Genomic DNA, 19,333 nt, shown 5'->3' on the forward strand with positions numbered 1-19,333 from the left:
CTGTGTTCATGTTATTTTACTCTCATGTGATATTCTTCTGTTAATTTAGTTCATGACTGAAGAAAGAAATTTTCAATGAATGTCAATGAATGTTGTGAAGTTTCATCACCTTGACTACCACCTGTAGTATTATACCAAAGCTGTAACTCCTAATAGCTGCAGTTTAAGACAAACATAACCCATCCAAGGTAATGTAATCTTTTGTTCAAAAATAAGAACATTTTACAGAGACCTTGACTAGATTTATGATGACCTAGGACCTTGTCTGAATATAGTGATTTTAAAAATTGAGCTTAGAGTGACTCTGAAATCTAGTCAATGTGCCTCACTATATATTACATTGCTTATTATTCACAATAGAAAATTTTCTTAGATGTACATAGTGGAACATACTTGTAACTACAGCACTTGGGATGCTGTGATTGTTAAGTTTCCAGGCCCATTAGTTCCTCAACCTAGGACTGACCTTAATACTTGCATGTAATTAAAATGGTATAAAAACAAAAAGGAGGAGGGAGGATGAGATAGGGGGTTTCTAGGGAGGGGAAATGGGAAAAGACAATGGCATCTGAAATGTAAATAAATATCCAATAAAAAAATGAAAATGAGAGCAAATAATCATGTTTGCAGTGAGAACATTGCATACTCAGAACAGGAAAATTGAGTGTTGCAATTTTCTATTTTCTCTAATATCTTTTATATAGATATTAAAGTAATTTGTGTTTTTTTTCATTTTGTATTTGTTGAAAGAAAAAATGAAATGTCCTTGGATCACAAAAGGCCTGGTAACATGGATACTTATAAAATGGAGTTCCCAATTCATGAAAAGAAAATGGAAAACACCTTTCTAGATTTGTGAGTTATATCTTATCGGGAGGAAAGGGTAATGTTTATGGAGCATGTACATTGTGGAATGTGGTGAGTATGTCAGGAACCTGTTCTTTAAGTGGCTATATTTGATGAAAAGTTGTCACTGTAGAATTATTAAGTGAATAAATGTAGCAGTTCTTTATTATGTTAGAATTTTTTTACTTTAGAAAATAAGTTTTAGGTATTATGTACATTTTTGGTAACTAAAAACCCATGACTAATTGGTAGCTGCACCCATATTCTGATTGATTATTTAACTGGCCATTTTTACAGTGTTTAAATATTTGCCTGTCTTTGTAGTGTTATTTTTTTTACCATGTCATTGACATTTGCAGTGTATTGGTAGGAATGTTTTAGATATCTTTGGTTAAAAGGTAAAACACAAATGCCATTATTGAAGTGGAAAGCCTTTACTGGGTGAAATGTGATATTTTTACTTAAAAGAGTAACGTGGGAACTAGGATCTATTTTCTATTGCCCATGGATCTATCTGATAAGCAAAGTGAGTTAATTAGGGAGTTTTAGAGAGCCAACTGCTAAGATGTTTAAAAGGTAGTTAAAAAGCAAAAAGACGAATGATTCTTGTGATTAAACTCAGGTTGTCAGTTAGGGGAGTATGTATCTTCCTGTAGAACAGCCATATTAATAAATTAGTGGACTGTTGCTGTTGGAATATCTGTGGTAGTTTAAAAATGACTGAAAATTACAGAGGGCTCAATCATTATTCATATTCATATATAGCTCACTTATATCTTTTGAAACAGTGATTTGTTAAGAGCACATTTAAAAGTGTTTTAATCAACAAAATGTTCAATTAGACATATGGATGGGCAATGACTCACTTTGAAGGTGGGAAAAATACCACAATGTAGATTGTTTGCTTTGTTACATTGGCTATAATTTTATGCTGAGGATTGAACCCTAGGACATAGTTTCTTTCTTAGTGTCAAACTGACTGGGAAAGCTGTGTGTATTTTTCTGTTTTGTATTGTATGTGTTTGTTGTTGCTGTTTTCTTTGTTTTGTATTTGTTTTGAGACTGGGTCTCATTATGTAATTCAGTCACACTGGCATATAATTTACAATATTGCTGCCTTGGCATTGCAAGTGCTCATTCTATTCATTCATTCATTCATTTATTCATTCATTCATTCACTCACTCATTCATTAGTGTGTGTCTGTGTGACCTGCCCCGGGCCTACTATAAGGAAGGATACCTATGTACCTTATTGGACCAGTAACTGCATACTTAGCCAGGCCAGGCTATATTATTTTTAGGCTGTTAATCTTACCCATACTTTTATGTGAAGCAATAGCCCTGTTATGGAAATGTTTGGTAAAGTTTTGAGGTTTTTATCTAACACAGGCCCCTTAAGCTCATGTTCTTACCAGGTAACCATGTACTATATTCCATTTTTACAGTTTATAAGTACCTTCTGGAGGACCTTGGCTGGATTTATGATGAGCTGTGTTTACTGAGCATGATGAAATGACTCTCAAAATGATTACTCTGAAGTCTAGCCAAAGTGTCAGTTTAAGGACTTAGGTACAAAACTTAAGTTCTTGGAATATGATACAGTATTTTTTTCAAGGAGACTGGAGCTGTAGATTTTTCCAATAGAGCAAAATTCATTTGAAACCTATTTCATTTTATTTTTATAAAGTGCCTGTGTGTTAGTAGCACAATAGCTTTCACCTTCATTTCCTTATAATAAATTGTAGAAATAAAGAACTTGTAAGTTAGTGTATATCCCAAATATCCAATATGTACCCCATATGAGAGTTCCCTGACCATGTTCCTAGTCATTTTGACTGTATTGTTACTAATACATTCATTTTTTTATAAGATAGAACTTTTTACATTTTTCCCAAATGCTCAGGATAATTCAGAGAGGATAATTATTTTACTATTTTACTATCATAAAGTATTGATGGAATAGTGACTCCGTGATTGAAAATATTGAATATGAGAAATAATTGGTAAATATTATTTAAATATTTGGTGGTGAGATTGCTCATTATTCCTATTTTCAGACACTTGGTCAGGCCATGTCAGAATAATCATCTGCATACCAATTTGATTTTGTTCCTCTGAGGTGTGAGTTTCCCTGAGCTTTGTATATTAGCTACTGCTATAGTGATTGTGTGTTGTGATTGCTTCTGCCTTTGTAATATTACTTCTGAATCTTTGCATATAAGCATGCATATACAACAGATATTTTTCCTATATAATTTTAAAACAATTCTAAATCTATGAGTTATGATATAACTTCATTTGAAATATATGATAACTTTGTTGGTATAATTAAATTAACATGTGAAATGATGATTATGATATCTTACATTATTCAGAGTCAAACTAGAAAGATAATTTTATTGGACTTTACTTTTTGTTTAATTAGTGAAAATCAGTTAGATTTTTACCTGTGTGTTCTGTTAAGGTGTTTTCAATTGAGTGCTCTTATAAAATACGTAATCACAAAGGAAATTTCTATAATGCACTTGGGAAAGTGTTTTTACAAAAATTATGAAGGACACATCAATGTTAGATTCATGTTTTAGGAGTTAAGGATAGTGTTAAACAAGGGTGTAAGTAATGTGGATTAAATATAAGTAGAAAAGAGTCATTATTTTTAAGTACATTTGAGATGACATTTCATTCAGTTTTATGGTTTGGGATTTTCTTGATCTGTAGAAATAATAGAAAGGTAGAATTTCCATAGTATAGATTATAATCTTCATTGGTTAATGTGGCTTTCCTTTCAAGGAACAGTTTTCTTTTACTGTAGTTACTATGGAATTTGTTCATTATGCTTTATAAATAGCACTATTGGTTATTATTAATCAGAGAATCTTATGCTAATTTATATAAGAGAAGATTTTCTTTCTCATGGTATAATTATGAAGGGCATCCTGTTGTGATATCTAGGGTTAAATAGTGTAACATTGATCTACATACTCAATAGTGTACCATGTTAATTTAATCTTGTGAAGATTATGTTTTGTTAGATATTTGGAGATATTGAAATTCCTAGACAAACAAATTAGAAAACTAAAAGAATGCTTGTTTAAGAATATCTAGATTTCTGTTTTATGGCTAGTTAAGAGAATCTATGACATAAGAACATTTGAAATAGATGACCTGTGTGATAACTTTCACCTAGTTTTACTCCAATGAGAAGTTATTAAATATTTTATGGGTGAATTCAATATTAACACACCACATCCTTAATATGCTAATGCATATCTAAAAAAGAACAGCATTTAAATTGAATAAGTAATTTTGGGTCACACTTTATATTTTGAGATTTGTTTTATATACAAATATAGTTATTTGTATCACAGAAAAATTTTCATATTTTAAATTAAATTGGACACTGAGATAAAAGATTACAACTATGGTCAACAGACTATATTATATGGACTCTTAGGTTGTATGATACAGCAATAATTTCCTATCATTAATGGTTACTTAGGAACTGCTAAGCAGAGGAAAAAAATTATTTTTTAAGTTGGAATTGCTGGATCATACATTGAAATTGCAAATTTAGTCAAGCCTATTTATCAGTCTAACTCTCAGCTTGCTTCTGCCTGTATTTAATTTTTAAAATCTGACCCAACAGCATTTGACAACTGAAAAAATAAAAATTCCTACCTTTGTAGAAACAAAAGTACCTTCAACTAATGTAACCACATGGCTTTACTCTTATATGTTTAATAAGTCTTTTAATAATAGAGTATCAACTTATTTTGTACTTAATTTATGTGATAAAATTTACTTGGCCTTGGTATTGTTTTATTTTGATACAGGTACTTTTGCCCATAGGCAGAATTTCTGAATATGTTTTATTTAAAATTTAAGATAAATGCTTTTATGAGGTAAAATACCTTCTACTAAGCCTCAGTATAATGTTTCAACTGTATGTAGTGTCATTGTTTAAAAAACTTACCTAATAGACACATTATTTCTTGTGTTTATGGATAGCTCTGTTTAAAACAGTTGGCCAGGAATAATTCAGGTTTTTAAGTGTTCTGTACAAAAAGACAAGTTTATATTTGCTGTTAAATGTTACTTGACTTTTATGTATGATTGCGTTGGTGTGATAGTAAAAGCTGAATTACATGAGCATTGTTAAAATACCTCTTCTAGCATATATATATATATATATATATATATATATATATATATATGGTCTGAAGATTCATTTTATTTTTCTAATCACTAAAATATGTGTTGTAATTTATTCCAAGTTATCATGTTATATCAGAATAACATGCTTTGTAGTCATCTGACACATGGCTAAAATGACACTTTCTAAGTGAGATTTTTATACCAAGCATTTAGTAATTGTAGAGTTATTAAGACTCATAATTTTTAAATTTATGAATATTCTGCAAACACTATTGTCTCTTACAATTAAGATGACACATTGAGAGTTTATAAAAGGGGATCATGGTGCTCAGAATATTTTATATTTGTTGGAATCCCAGAGGAGTAATTTATAAACACTATATATTTTATTCTTTTCCCAGAACAGTTGACTATTTTGTCATTTGAGTTGCACATTTCAAAAAGAAAAAAAGACATGATGTGTATTCAGTTGGCTTTCTGAGAGTTAATGAGGCCACTGATTCAAACTATTTTAAAAAAATTTTAATTAACATTCATGAAGATTTTGTACTACCTCTTGGAACACTACAAAATTTTGCATGTGTTCCTTTGTTGCATGACAATATTCAAGACAACTTTGTAAATAATAGTCAAATACAAAATTTTTACATCTAGTCTTTCTAGATGTATAGAGTGTCACAGGGTATATTTTGTAAATGCATCATTGTAAACTTTCATGCTTTTTAAATTTTTTGAGTGTGATTTTCAACATTTGTCTTGTTACTTGTTAATAAATAACATAGAGGATGAGAAAGAGTAAGTTCAACATTGGCTACTCATCTGGAAAAATTTCATTATCCTTAGTGTAAGGCTTACATTGGACACACATAACTGTTAATGATGTCATATGTTATAGTTCTGTGATGTAGTAATGAAAGGCCATTATCTAAATATTTCTATTTAGGCGTTATAGAAATATCTCTTGGAAGAATTTCTTCTACATTTGTGAGTACGTTAATTACAGTATTATATTTACATTGCATGACAGCACTCAAGACATGCTGTAAATATACATATATTTATGTTAGTCTAAAAAATCCATTTGTATAGATACAGTCTTAACAAAATATAACCTTGTAAATATTTTATTGTAACCTAACATTAATTAAATTATACCAGTAAATTTTTTTTTACAATGGAAATAGATAAAACTACTATCGAGTATTAAATATAAAACTGTTTATGAATAGTTTCTCATTTAGAGAAGAATAAGCCAGTTTGTGTATACTGTTTACATGACGCAAAATTATAGGATAAAAATAAGGTGCTTTTTATCTCCAAGATGATGAACTGTGAAATAGTATTTGTAAATTGTAAATTAGTTAGAAAATTTTAAAAATCATTGCTACTTGATAAGTTACCTTTGGCACATTTATTTTCTTTTTATCTACAATGATTGCATTCATATTTAATTTATAATAGTATATAGATTACAAATTTTTTAATTATATCTATATTGTGGATTTTGATTTGTATTCCTGATTTGCAGATTATAAAGTTAGTATTTTATTTATAATTCAGTTAATTCTTCAATCTCAATGTTATGAATAAATTCAATTTGTGTTAAATATAAATGTTTTTATGTATTTATATATTATTTATGCAATTTAAAAATTTTGTATATATTTTACATCTAGTATTATTAAAGGTAAATATCTAGTGTACTGTAAGAAAAAGCCTGTATCATATGAAAGGCAATCAGTAGAAATTAAAATCAGAGTCAGGATTAATGAGTAACATTTATCTCAGTACCTTCCAAGATTATACACATCTCCGTACTCAGTTTGAGGACAGCCTGGGCTCATTAGGCCTTCTGTTTAAAGAAAGCATGAAAACAAAGAAAAACTGAATACCTCCCTAAAACACAAAAGGAATTGTAAGAAGATATGTATATATATTTGCAATTTTACAGTTATCCTAAAATTTCATCGTTTGTGATTCTCAAATGTAATTTGATTTTTTTTTGTTGTTGTTGGGTAGTAAAGATAGCCAAATACCAGATCTACAAAAGGAGTAAGGATTGTAGATTAAGATGAAGGCAATTTAACAGTGAAATACTATGTAGAAGTGGTTATTATAAGTTGATAAAAGGAACAAGTTGCCTTATTATAGACATATTTTAATTCATACTAAAATAGATAGTTAAGAAATTCCTGATTATGTATATGTTGTGTTGTTCAGGAAGTTAATACTTTTAATCATAATGTGTTATTTTACAGTAATATTTGAAGATTTGTGCAAGTGAATTAAAGTAAACTATACATGCTTGGAAATTGCCACATGAGACCACCTAGAATGAACAGTTTATGCAAACAGAAAACATGTTCAGGAAGAATGTAAAATTTTAACACTTGTAAATAGAAAGAAGTAAGATGACATTTGCCGCCTGCCTTTGTACTTTATGAGGGTATTTGCAAATAAATATCAAAACAAGAAGAAAATATTAAAATGACAATTTGTGCCATTGCCTTTGTCAACATGTGGTAGTGCTGGATTGCCTATCCAACTCTGTATTCCTAGCAGCCTTTATGGATTTTCAAACACTTCAGAGTCTTACTCATCAGCAAAGGGTAGTGCATTAACTAATGGAAATGAGAAGATATAATTTCTGGTAAGTATTAAACTGATTTCATTTTATTGATACATTTATGTGTGAAATACAGTGTTTTAGCTAGGGTTTAGTGCTGTGAAGAGACACCATGAACATGGAAATTTTTATGAAGGAGAATAATTGGTGATGTCTTACAGTTTCAGAGAATTAGTTCATTTTGTTATAGCAAGTATCAGTAATAGTAGCAGATATGGTGTTCGAGGAGCTGAGAATTCTACATATTGATCAATATGCAGAAAGGAAACTATGTGCCACGCTGGGCAGAGTTTCAGTATAGGATAGTTCAAAACCTGCCCCCACTAAAGGCCACATTTTCAAACAGGCCACACTTCCTAATTATGTCACTCCATACATTCTAATTTTCTGAGTTAAAAAAATTAAATTTTTTTCAGTGAGCCAAGTGTTCTATGAAGAAGCTACAACTAAAGTTTGAATCGGTTTATTATATAAATTTTTGAAAGGTATGGTAGACTATCATCAAATACCCTATATAGTTGAGGATTAACCCTTGTCTACCAATCTCATACTCGAGGACTAGAGACATACATCCTCATTATTAAACTGTGCAGTTGCAGGAATTGAAGCATCTGTTCATTCCTGAAAAGTACCACCTAACAATATTTTCAGACCTTTCATCTTAATAAAATAATGATTGACTACATGTATACATGTGATTCTTTAGTTAATTGTCTTACATATTCCAATAGTTATTTTACTTGTTCCTTAGTAAAAAGAAATGCATTAACAGGCCTGGAGAGATCGCTCAGTGGTTAAGATCATTAACTGTTCTCCCTAAGGACCTGAGTTCAATATACAGCAAACACTGGGTGGCTTGCAACAATCTGTAATGGGATCTGATGCCCTCTTCTGATAGTGTCTCAAAACAGCCATAGTGTACTCACAAACATAAAAGAAAATCTTAAAAAAAACAAAATAAATAAATCAAATACTAAATTAACAATATTTTAGAGATAGTACTTAGGGAGTACTGCTTATGCAAAGTCTTCAAGTTTAGTTTTTAGCATCCATGCATGGTAACTCATGGTATCATATATGCACAAGGAAAGACATAATTAAAATAATAAAAATACATATTTAAAAATGCTACCCAAGCAATGTAAGTATTTATTTGGGTTCAAAGTGAAATAGACATTCCATAATTTTAGGGGAGAGCATGGCAGCAGGAGCATGATGCTGGTAGTCACTTTATATCCTTAGCCAGAAGTCAGAGAATGATCTTATAGGGATAATAATTGGGGAAAATAGGTTCAAGATGTATAATTGTATATTGTATAATTTTATCTTGAAAGTCTTTTGTTTTTGTCAAAGTTGCAAGGATAATGACTGTATACAATGAAAATTAAAATAACTAAAAAAAGAGAAAACTGACAGCCCAAATCAGAAGAATACTACAATACAAATTATATGTATAAGTAAAGTTCTTTTGACTAAATGAGATAATAACCTCATGTCATTTAAGAATAAGAAATAAATATTATTTATAATAAAAAAAGTATAAATGGTACTTTTTGATAATGAACTAATAGCTCTGACTTTCTTCCTGTGTCCTCTCAGGTGGTTACCAAGTTGGATAGATATTGGTTCTACCAGCCATTATAATGATCTGAAAGGTTGAAGAAGGTGTTGCATGAACACTCCTGTGAATCACTGTAATAGAACTCTACTAATTGGATAAAGACTGGAATGTTGATTTGAAGACAATTACTTTATAAAGATTCCCTCATTGCCACTGTTGCATTAACTCAAGAAGTAGAGACGCTACTATGTGGATAACAATTGTATGACTGGATTGTCATTGCCATCAACTTATTGTTTTCATAAGTATGAAGTATGTTTCATGATATTTTTTAAATTAATAATAGGGATTTTTAGTTGATTTTTCTTTTTCTCAAAGGGTTTAAGTAATGTGTAGCATAGTCTGACTCGAGTGGTGACATTACAGAAATATACCAAGTACAGTTAGAACAGTATTGGATGGAGCTATAGTGCATCCCAAAGTTTTATTGGATTTTATTCATAAATACTTGTTATAGCTGTAGCTTTTAATGGCTTGAGATAATAACTTTACAGTTATGTGTCAAAGTTATTTTAATTTGAAATACATTGACTAGATATATCAAGTCTACATTTGATCAAATGCCTTAGCAGGATTAATGAATTTGGCCATTAAAATGACAGGAATTTTAGTCAGCAGTACTCTCATATATTTATGTATTTATGCATTTATTTATGTATTTATTAAAGCATCATGCTACTCACTTTTGTTCATTGTTTATAAGTGCGTTTGTAAATGAGTCTGTAATCAGGTCATCATGCATGTTAGATGGAATACTATGTGTTTTCTATTCACTCTGTTTTATTACTAATTTGTACATAAATTATTCATTAAATACAAAATGTTCTTTCTCATACCATACTTCTGTGTTTTTATTTTTCAAGCATCATTTTGTTCATATCATACATATTTGTGTTATCTCCAGTTTTTCATCAGACTTTTCCATCTTTTTTATTTCTCATTAATGTGCTAGAATATTTAATAATGCATATTTTAATAATAATGTTACTTCTCAATCTTAAACATGTTAGAAAACAAACATAATTTGCTTTATGACTGTTTTCTCTCCTCTTTGCTTGTTAATTACTTATTTATACTATCTTACCTGTTCTATTTAGTTCAGACTCTTTTCTCTTATTTTTCAGAATATTCACTGTATGTAGTCAATTATTTTTCCTCAGAGTTGATGCTTATAAATACTTTTCAAGTTGGAAAAATACACTTTTACTTTTACTTGCCTCATACTTAATAGATTAGAGAATATATTGCTTTAAATTGAGTCTTCATACAACCTCAAGGTATGTCTTTCTGTTTGTAACTAAATGTTTTCTTAACTATGCATTCCAAATATTTCACTATTATGTCTGATAACATCAAGTCAGTATTTTGGTATATGTAAATCACTTCCATGTCTTTATCCAATAGTCTCCATTGAATTTTTAAAGGGATAAAATTCTTATATCATTTGATCATGAATAAATGGATTTGGAATTATTTCTAGATTATAGAAGCATGATGTACTGTTAGATTCTCTTATTTTTAATCCATACTTTTCTGCAAAGTCAGTATTTGTTTAAATGCTTTTAGATTTAAACTCTCTTGTTTATAATATAACCTGGACCACATTACGATCTAGTTCAGGCTGGACTTGAAATTTCAGGAATCCATCTTCTCAGCACCTCCCTCAAATAAGAGTTAAGATTTCTGAGTTGAGTATTTTTCAGTTTTATTATTTGGGCTAGATAGATATCCAAGCAATTCAGAGTACCTACTACTTGTGCAGAGTAAGTTCCATTCCTGGCACCTACTTTATAGGCTCTACACTTGCCTGAAACTACAGCTACAGTTACAAGCTACAGCAACTACCTCTCCTTTCTGGGAACTTAGACTCATGTTCACATCCTACCCACAAGCACATAGTAGCAATGTTTAAAAGTAACCTCCCTTTTAAAAACAAGTCTGAATTCCTAAGCAGCTGCATTTTTGTATGTTTCTATTTTATAATATTTCCGTGTATTTTTTCTGAGACCATTTAAATGTCATAGTTTGTTTAACTAGATTATAGCCTGTTAAACTTAAGTCTATAGTGGTATATACTTATAGTCTCTATTTGACCATTAGATAAGACTATTAGTATTTTGATGCCAGACTGGATGAAGGTCTCTCCCAAAATTGAGTAGCAAACTTAAAAGATTAAAGTAATTTTGTAAAAAATCATCATGCTTAACATTGTTTACCTAAGTTCAGAAATTAATATTGATATATCAAGTATTAACTAATACACAAGCCTTATTCATATTTATGAGCCTTATACAATTTTTATTATTATAGTAATGACTTTTAATGATTATAATCATATTTAACACACATGTACCAAAAATAGTAAAATAATTATGTCATTCTTAACATTTTTTTAAAATACATTGTATATGATTTTTCCATAAAATTTAATTTTAAATTATTTGTAAAAAAAAAAATTTGGGATCTATACTTTGGGAATATATGAATATTCCTCATTTTAAAAATATGTACTTTTATCATGCTCTCCTAATTTGAGAGTTCTTTTGTTTTTATTCTTTTGGTCTATTGATTTCTGTTAATGTTCCTGTTTTTTTTAACATGAGTAAGGCTACGTTATTGTATCACTTCTTTTTCCTAGCAAACATTGATTGCCTGTATATTCCCAAGAAGTGTATAGTTATATGAAACACACCCCATAAATAGTGGAACATAGATTTATCCTTTACAGTTATACATCTATGGGTACTGCAAAGCCATTTGTACAGATGCCATTTCATGTCCTGATGACAGCATTTGTCAGCTCTTTGCCATACTTGAACTCTTGAAGTTTGAAACTTCCCTTTCTTTTTTTTAATGCCTCTGATACTTCTGTGCATTAAAAAACTACTTGCTCAAAGACTTTTGAGCATTTGCTTATGGCTCAGTATTGAGTGCTGATGCTAATAAGTTTTTTCTCTTACACAAAATAAAATTCAGAATCAATTGTTTAACTTAAGTCTCATTCCATATTTGTGCTATGTGGCTCATTGTACCTGGAAGTCTGATTTGTTGCTTTCTGTGTTCATAGCTATGAGCCCATGAATGAGTTTTTACTACATAACACTTTCCATCCCAAATAATGCTGGCCACTATCCATGAAAGTTTATCTCAGTTTCTGCATGTTCAATATATATGTTCTATACCAAAAATATGTTGTACAATCTTCAGCATGACATTAACTAATTTTGAGTGACAAATAAGAGCAATGGCAAGGGTCTGTTTGATTTTGATTTGGTTGCCTTGGGGGAGTCTCACTGATACCAATATACAAGTATTTTACATCAGGCCCTAGGTTTTTTTAAAAATATATGGCTTCTGGAATCACCATTTCTCACATGTCAGTATACATAAAAACACTTCTGAAAAATCTGTAATTCTAAAAAATCTATGACATGTTCTCTCCTTCAATAATAGAACCATTCTAACTTTCCTTATTTTCAGTTAAACTCAAATTAAAAGTTCAAACTGTGATATTAATAGGAAATAGAAAACAAATAATTTGTATTCCTAGACCTTAGATTCACCTCATTCTACAGTTTCTACCATTGAGAAGTAAATTTCAATTGTTTTATTTGTTAAAATGTACTATTTTGACTATCAGATGGAATCTTGTTGTAGATCAATTTTCTAGCTAGTGTTAATAGAGCATCAATGCACATGAATGAAGTTATATCTCCAGTAGTAAATTGTGTAGATTCTCAGGAAGAATGATGTTAGTTTTTGAACAGATTTTCATTTTTTTTAACATTGTAAAGCATTTATTTGCATTTAAAAATAAAACAAAAACCTCATTGTCAAACATTTTGAATTTCACTGAGAAATACAATCTCTTCAGTCATTTCATACATAGTTAATCAACAGTAAAACTTTAGTCTATTAACAATTAAATGTCCACAGTGGCCTAGCACTAAAGTGGCAACCCAAAAAACTTTAGGCCTTTTGTTCTGTTTTGTTTTGGATTTGTCTGGTTGGTTAATTGGTTGGTTGGTTGGTTGGTTTGGTTTATTGCTAGTCTGTAGAAGACACTGATCTAGTTTTTAAAAGATTCTAACAATTCTTTTAAAAAAAATCAGATACCTGAACTATACTGCCTGTCTTTGCAGGAGCCACACATCCAATACTCAACGCTGTCCTAAAACTGCAGTGCTAAAACTCTGTGTGGTGGTTTGAATGAGAATGCCCCCAGAGGCTTACATATTTGAATGCTTGGCTCCTAGCTGGTTGAACTATTTGAAAAGTAATAAGAGGTGTGGCCTTGCTGGAGGAGGTATATTATTGGGGAGGAAGCTTTAAGGTTTCAAAAGTATACCCTGTCTTTCTCTCCCTCTGCCTTGTGGATAAGATATGAGCTCTCAACTACTGCTATAGACTATGCCTTGGCTTGGCCATGATACCATGGCTTTCTGTCACGATGGTCATGTTAACAATGGCCACAGCATCAAGATTTTCATTTTTGAGGGAAGTTCTGCACCAATTTCCTTCATTTCTGAATCAGATTACCTCTTAACGCTGTTTACCCTAACTTATCACCTTTCAATTATTTGTGTTTACACTAGGAACCATTTTAATGGTGTTAAGTTTGAAGGTTAAAGTAGTTCAATTTTCATTTTTCTAAAGTCTGGGTATTGAACCCCTTTAAAAACAAACCTCAGTCTCCTTCCAAATTTTCCATATGATCATTTTTTTTTAAATGTTTGTGGTAGCCTGGGTACCCCTTTGCACAACAACTCAAGTATATGTAACAATCCCAGTAATGGAAGCTTCATTTAATTATAAGAGATTGCCAGTTGGGTCTCTGTCTCCATTATTTGGTGACTTCAATTAGATTATATCTCCAATCTCTGTACTGGAATTCTACATTTGGTGATCAGAGATGTCCAGTTCGGAATCGTTCTCTTCTGTTCTTTGGTGATTTCATTAAGATTCTGTTCATATATTTTCTGTGAGGGATTGTGCTAAAATTTTATTGGGGATTTTATTGATTTTGGCAAAATAGTCATTTAATCCTAATGATCGATAGACATAGATAAGATAACTAAGATATGATATCTTAGTTGGTTAGAGTTAACTCAATATATGTTTATAGAGATTTCTGTGTAAGGAATTGTTTTCTTTGTTTTTTTTCCTCAGTCCACTTGCAATTTGTATATAGAATTGTATGTATTATTTTTCCTGCTTTCAAGTAACCAGCATCATAAAGAGAACTGGGCAGTGTTCTTTTGTATCTATTTTATGAAATAATGTAAGGAATATTCACTTAACTTGGTTTTGAAATTCTGGTGGAATTCTGTACTAACACCCTCTGGCACATTTTTGTTGAGAGTTTTAATGACAGCTTCTTTTTCACTAGTGTGTATAGATCTGCTTAAATTGCTTATTTGTAATTGTTTTAACTTTGATAGGTTGTATGAATTTAGAAAATTATGCATTTCATTCAGATTTTTTTATTTTGGTAGAGTATATATTTTTAAAGTAAGCCCTTATAATTCTTTGGGTTTCTCTGCTGCCTTTTCTTTTGTCCCCTCTTACTTTCTAATATTGTTAATTTGGATTTTTTTTTCTTCAACTTTTAGTTAAATTGTATAAGGGCATTCTTTGTGAATTTTTTTAAAATACCAAGTGTTTCATTCTTTGTGTTTCTGATGTTTTTGTTGCCTCCTTTGGGGTAATAGTGCTTTTTGATCTAGAACAGTGGTTTCAAGTCCATTCTTATAGTTTGTGGCTTTTTGTTGGTGCTTTGAGTCCATTATCACTGAGCTGTGTTGCTTGATTCCTGTTATTTTGTTTTTGTGGTTTAAGCTTTTCTCCTTTTGAATTGTTGCTCAAGATTACTTGTTCCTGATGTTTTCTTTGTTGTGGATAACCTCTTTAAATTGAAATTTGCTCCTAGTTCCTTATGTAGGGCTGAGACTTTAGATAACTATTTAAATTTGGTTTTATTATAGTATGTCTCCCATCTCTGTATTCTATTTGTGAGGTTTCTCTCAGCTTTTTTTCTCTAATTTTTTCGATTTTTCATTTCCATTTTTTTTCCCTCAGTTTTGGTTGTCCTTTTTTATTGTTTTTGCATGTTCAGGTGTTGAACTTTTATAGCTTTTTATATTTTCATAGATTTTGTTAATGGACTTATTCATGTCTTATAACTTATCACAGGTATTTTAAAACACTTGTCTTGTATATTTCTCTGGAATGTTACATTTCTCTGGATCTAATAAAGTATGGTTGGTTGGCTCTAATAGAGATATATTGTCCTTGCTATTATTGATACATTTTTTTATATTGGTATCTAGGCATTTGAATTGGTGCTACTTGTAATTTTAGGCATTGATACAAGCCTTGTCTTTATTGAGTCAGTGTTCTGTTGATTTCTGTTTCCTCTTTTGCTTCTTATGAGAATATTTTCATTATATTTTGCATAATAGGGTTTGTTTCTGAAATCCTTCCAAATGAATAATTATTTCATGCTGTCCATCATCAATCAAATACCAAAGTGTCACCTCCATTCTCCATGAATAGATACTTTCTGGGTTGAATTTTAGCAGGTTTGGAGCATGCTGCCAGTACTTAGTTCACTAAAATGCATCTGCCCATTTTTTTTTTATTAGAAAATACAATTTCCTTGAGGTTTTACACCATTTGTCTTTCGATACCCTCTTCCACATATGAGTCTTGAAAGGAGGGGTAATAGAGATATTTCACTTAGGGCTATAGCTTCTTAGATGCTCTTAGATGCTTCTTAGATGCTCTTCAGGATAAAAGTTTATTCAAGTATCCTCTGTAGAGTTGGCTTAGTTGTCATAAACTCTTTAGATTGCTTTTACTGTTGAAGATTTGTTAATTATAATCTATTTCAAGAAGATTCGTTGATGAGGATTTAGCAATGCACTCTCTGTACAAGTGTTCAAGGCTGGTCTGGTTTACAGAATAATAGTCAGGCCTGCACAGGATAGCAAAATCGTGTTCATTGCTGATTCTGTCCTCATTTTCTGTTAGTTAGTTGGGCTACGTGATTTAAAATCTTGTTTATCTTATTAAAGAACTAGCTCTTGGCTTATGTATTCATTTTATTACTGTCTTTATTTCAGTTTTAATTTTTGCTCTCATTTTTTATTATATCCAATGTGTTTGTTTTTCATTGTCTACTATTGAGAATGATGTATAGAAAATATCTCCAATTCCTTTGTTAGTATAATCTGTGACTTCATATCTAATAGTATTTTTATGAGTTTTTGTAGCAGTTTTATTTTATTTGATTTGGTTTTTACAATTTTGGCTTTACCAGTATTCCTGGTCTGCCCACCCACAGTTGCTCATCCTATTTCATCTGTCCTGAGAGTCTCTCACTTCCCAGGTCTCTGATGTGTGTTTCTTGTATGCAGCAACCTGTTGGCTCCTGCTTGTGTATCCAGTCTATTAGCTTATGTCTTTATTGGGAATTTGAATCCACTGATATTGAGAGATATTAAAGACAGATGATGGTTAGTTTCTGTTATGTTTGCTGTTGTAGGTGGCATTTGTATGTTATTCTCTCCTTTTGTTTTTGCTGTAAGATGATACATTTTTTTGTTGTCACTTATGATACATTAATGATGAACTGTTTCAGTATGAAGGAACTATTTTTAACTCTCCAGATTAAAAGTGGCTTAATGACATTTTTTCACATTGTTGAATTATGATGTCAATTAATTTGCTAGTTTCATTTGGTTTAGATAAGGATATTCAACATTATACACTGAGATAGTGCCAGTCTTTTTTTAGGACAAGATATGTCTCTTAGAGACTGCAACTGGATGAAATCTGTTGATTAATATTATATTTTTGAATAAATACATTATATTCATTTCCTCTTAGTCTCATGAACTTCCATCTTCTTGTCATCTTTGTGATTTTGTATCCTACTAAGTTCAATTAATGCTTCTTTTACAAACATGTGCTGTTTTACTCTTATCAGTTAGGGGACAATTGACTACTATTATGTTTATTGTTTGTCATGTATTACTTCCTATAGGTGTGTAGTTTATATTTTCTTAGTTCTCATTTTGTAGTATAATTTACTTTTTTCTTTGTGCCTTCTTGGGTAGTTTTATCTCTTACTTTAGGAGAAGGATTACTTTTACTGCCCTATATAGAATCAACTTTGTGACTATATAATCCTTTAGTCTGCTTTTGTCATAGAATGTTTTAATTATCTTTCCAAAGTCCTATTAGTTTTTCTGAGCTAAAGAGCTGTGGTTCACAAATGTGTCCTTTCAGGACTTGAATTACATTTTCCAGTGCACTTCTGCTTTTTTGTTTTTTTTTTCTCATAGGCCTGTTTTATATATGCCACTGTGTTTTCCTATTTAATTTCTCAATATGAAATTTTTCTGTATGTTTTTTAAAATGAAAAATATGTCACAAATATGTCAGAATAACTCCTTCAATCTGAGTATATCTTTTACTATGATAATACTAAATATATTTTCTATTGCTTTTTGCATGCAGTTTTCTCTCATTCTTCTAGGTTCATAATTATGATTCATACATTCAAGATATTTTTATAAATATATTTTTTAATGTTAAGGTTCTCCTTAACTAAATGTGCCAAATGTCTGCCTTGTTTTCATGCCTTGATTTTTTTTTTGTCTTAATTTTCTATCCTAATTGTCACTACGCTCTATATTTGACTCGGCACTTCATTTGTAGGATCATATCAATTTTTGTAGTATTTATATTATTTGTCTTTATTTACTAAAAATGTATATCCTTAACTTATTGTAGCTTTTTTGTTTCCTTTTTGGAGTTCATATATTTATTCACTTTCATTTATTCAGGAAAACAATCTCTCCAGACTTCCACTACAACAGTCACTTGCCAGACTGCCAAAGGCCTTTACTTAATAAGAAAATAGGATAACAGTCGAATATGCAAAGGTCATTTCTTAGTCACTACTTTAAGGAGTAAAGGTATATTAACACAATGAATATAAGTTAAAAACAAAAGAAAAATGTTAAAAAAAGATATATAACAGGGAAATGAAGAAAAATGTGGGAGGAGGAATGAAATTAGGAGTGGTAGCTATATGGAGTTGCTTGAAGTTTAGAGGTAAAGCTTTGTAATCAAATAATGAATAATTCTCCTGTCTTGAGTGGGTGAGGTACAAGGAAGACCGGAGCCAGAGTATGTAATTTACTAGAAGAACAATTAGAGGAAAATAGACAGAGGCGGAAAGGGAAAGAAAGGAAGGGAGGAATAAAAGAAAAGAATAAAATAGCAGCATAATTTAAGATCAGGACAGGGTCAGTTATTAAAAATAGATGAGATAGATACAGGAGAAAAGATAGATGGATATATAGAATACAAAAACTGATGTGAATGGGTGTGCTATCTTCCATGAGAGCATGGGAAGTGTTTATTCCAAAAATCTTTATTCTCTGTTTTCCAACAACTATCTACTGTCAATAACACCTGGAAGCACTGAGTCTTGATGATAATCTATAGACTCAATTGTGAGATTTTGCCTGGATTGATATTTTACAGATAATCACAGCTGCTTTGAATTATTAATTTTTTTCTTCCATTCTTTACTTTCCCCCTACTCATTACAATAACCACACAGTACTCTTCCACAACCTTGTCACTTACATCCTTTTGTTTCCTCCTATACAATGTCCATTAGCCTTGGTGGTGGCAGTATTAATACGTGGTATAAGTCCTATGTGGAACTGAGCATTCAGTCTTTTTTATCCTCAGCATGTTAACAGGTTGTTAACATTAACATCTGTCTCCTGTGAAAAGAAACTCCTCAGACCTAAGCTAATAGCCTGAATTTATAGGCAAAGTCATAAATATTCAAAAGGGAATTTGGCATATTATTTATTTAGCAAAATAACAGCATTCATATCCTAGGACTTAAGACCTCTTTCATTGGCTTTTGAGGAGGATTACACTGCTAGGCATTAAGTTACCTCTAGTGCAGTAGTTTTATCCAGTTGCTTATAATTTTCATGATGCTGTTTTAAATCAGTAATATAGCATACAGGGTCTGCCATTGGGGATAGTTGAAG

The 19,333-nt window shown here is 30.8% G+C and overlaps 1 long non-coding RNA gene and 2 other non-coding genes across 3 annotated transcripts; all 3 read left to right on the forward strand.

Annotated features, from left to right (window-relative positions):
- The first annotated feature begins 240 nt into the window (after nt 1-240).
- Nucleotides 241-312, forward strand: LOC114636483. Its single transcript, XR_003713629.1, has one exon. It is a non-coding gene; the product is annotated as a small nucleolar RNA SNORD107 (small nucleolar RNA).
- Nucleotides 313-2,321: 2,009 nt separating this feature from the next.
- Nucleotides 2,322-2,388, forward strand: LOC114636482. Its single transcript, XR_003713628.1, has one exon. It is a non-coding gene; the product is annotated as a small nucleolar RNA SNORD64 (small nucleolar RNA).
- A 4,638-nt stretch (nt 2,389-7,026) lies between these two features.
- On the forward strand, nt 7,027-10,088 carry LOC114636478. Its single transcript, XR_003713624.1, has 2 exons — nt 7,027-7,651; nt 9,227-10,088. It is a non-coding gene; the product is annotated as an uncharacterized LOC114636478 (long non-coding RNA).
- The last annotated feature ends 9,245 nt before the right edge of the window (nt 10,089-19,333 follow it).

Source organism: Grammomys surdaster, unplaced genomic scaffold (assembly GCF_004785775.1).
Source record: "Grammomys surdaster isolate TR1022 unplaced genomic scaffold, NIH_TR_1.0 124253, whole genome shotgun sequence".
NCBI classification, from domain to species: domain Eukaryota; kingdom Metazoa; phylum Chordata; class Mammalia; order Rodentia; family Muridae; genus Grammomys; species Grammomys surdaster.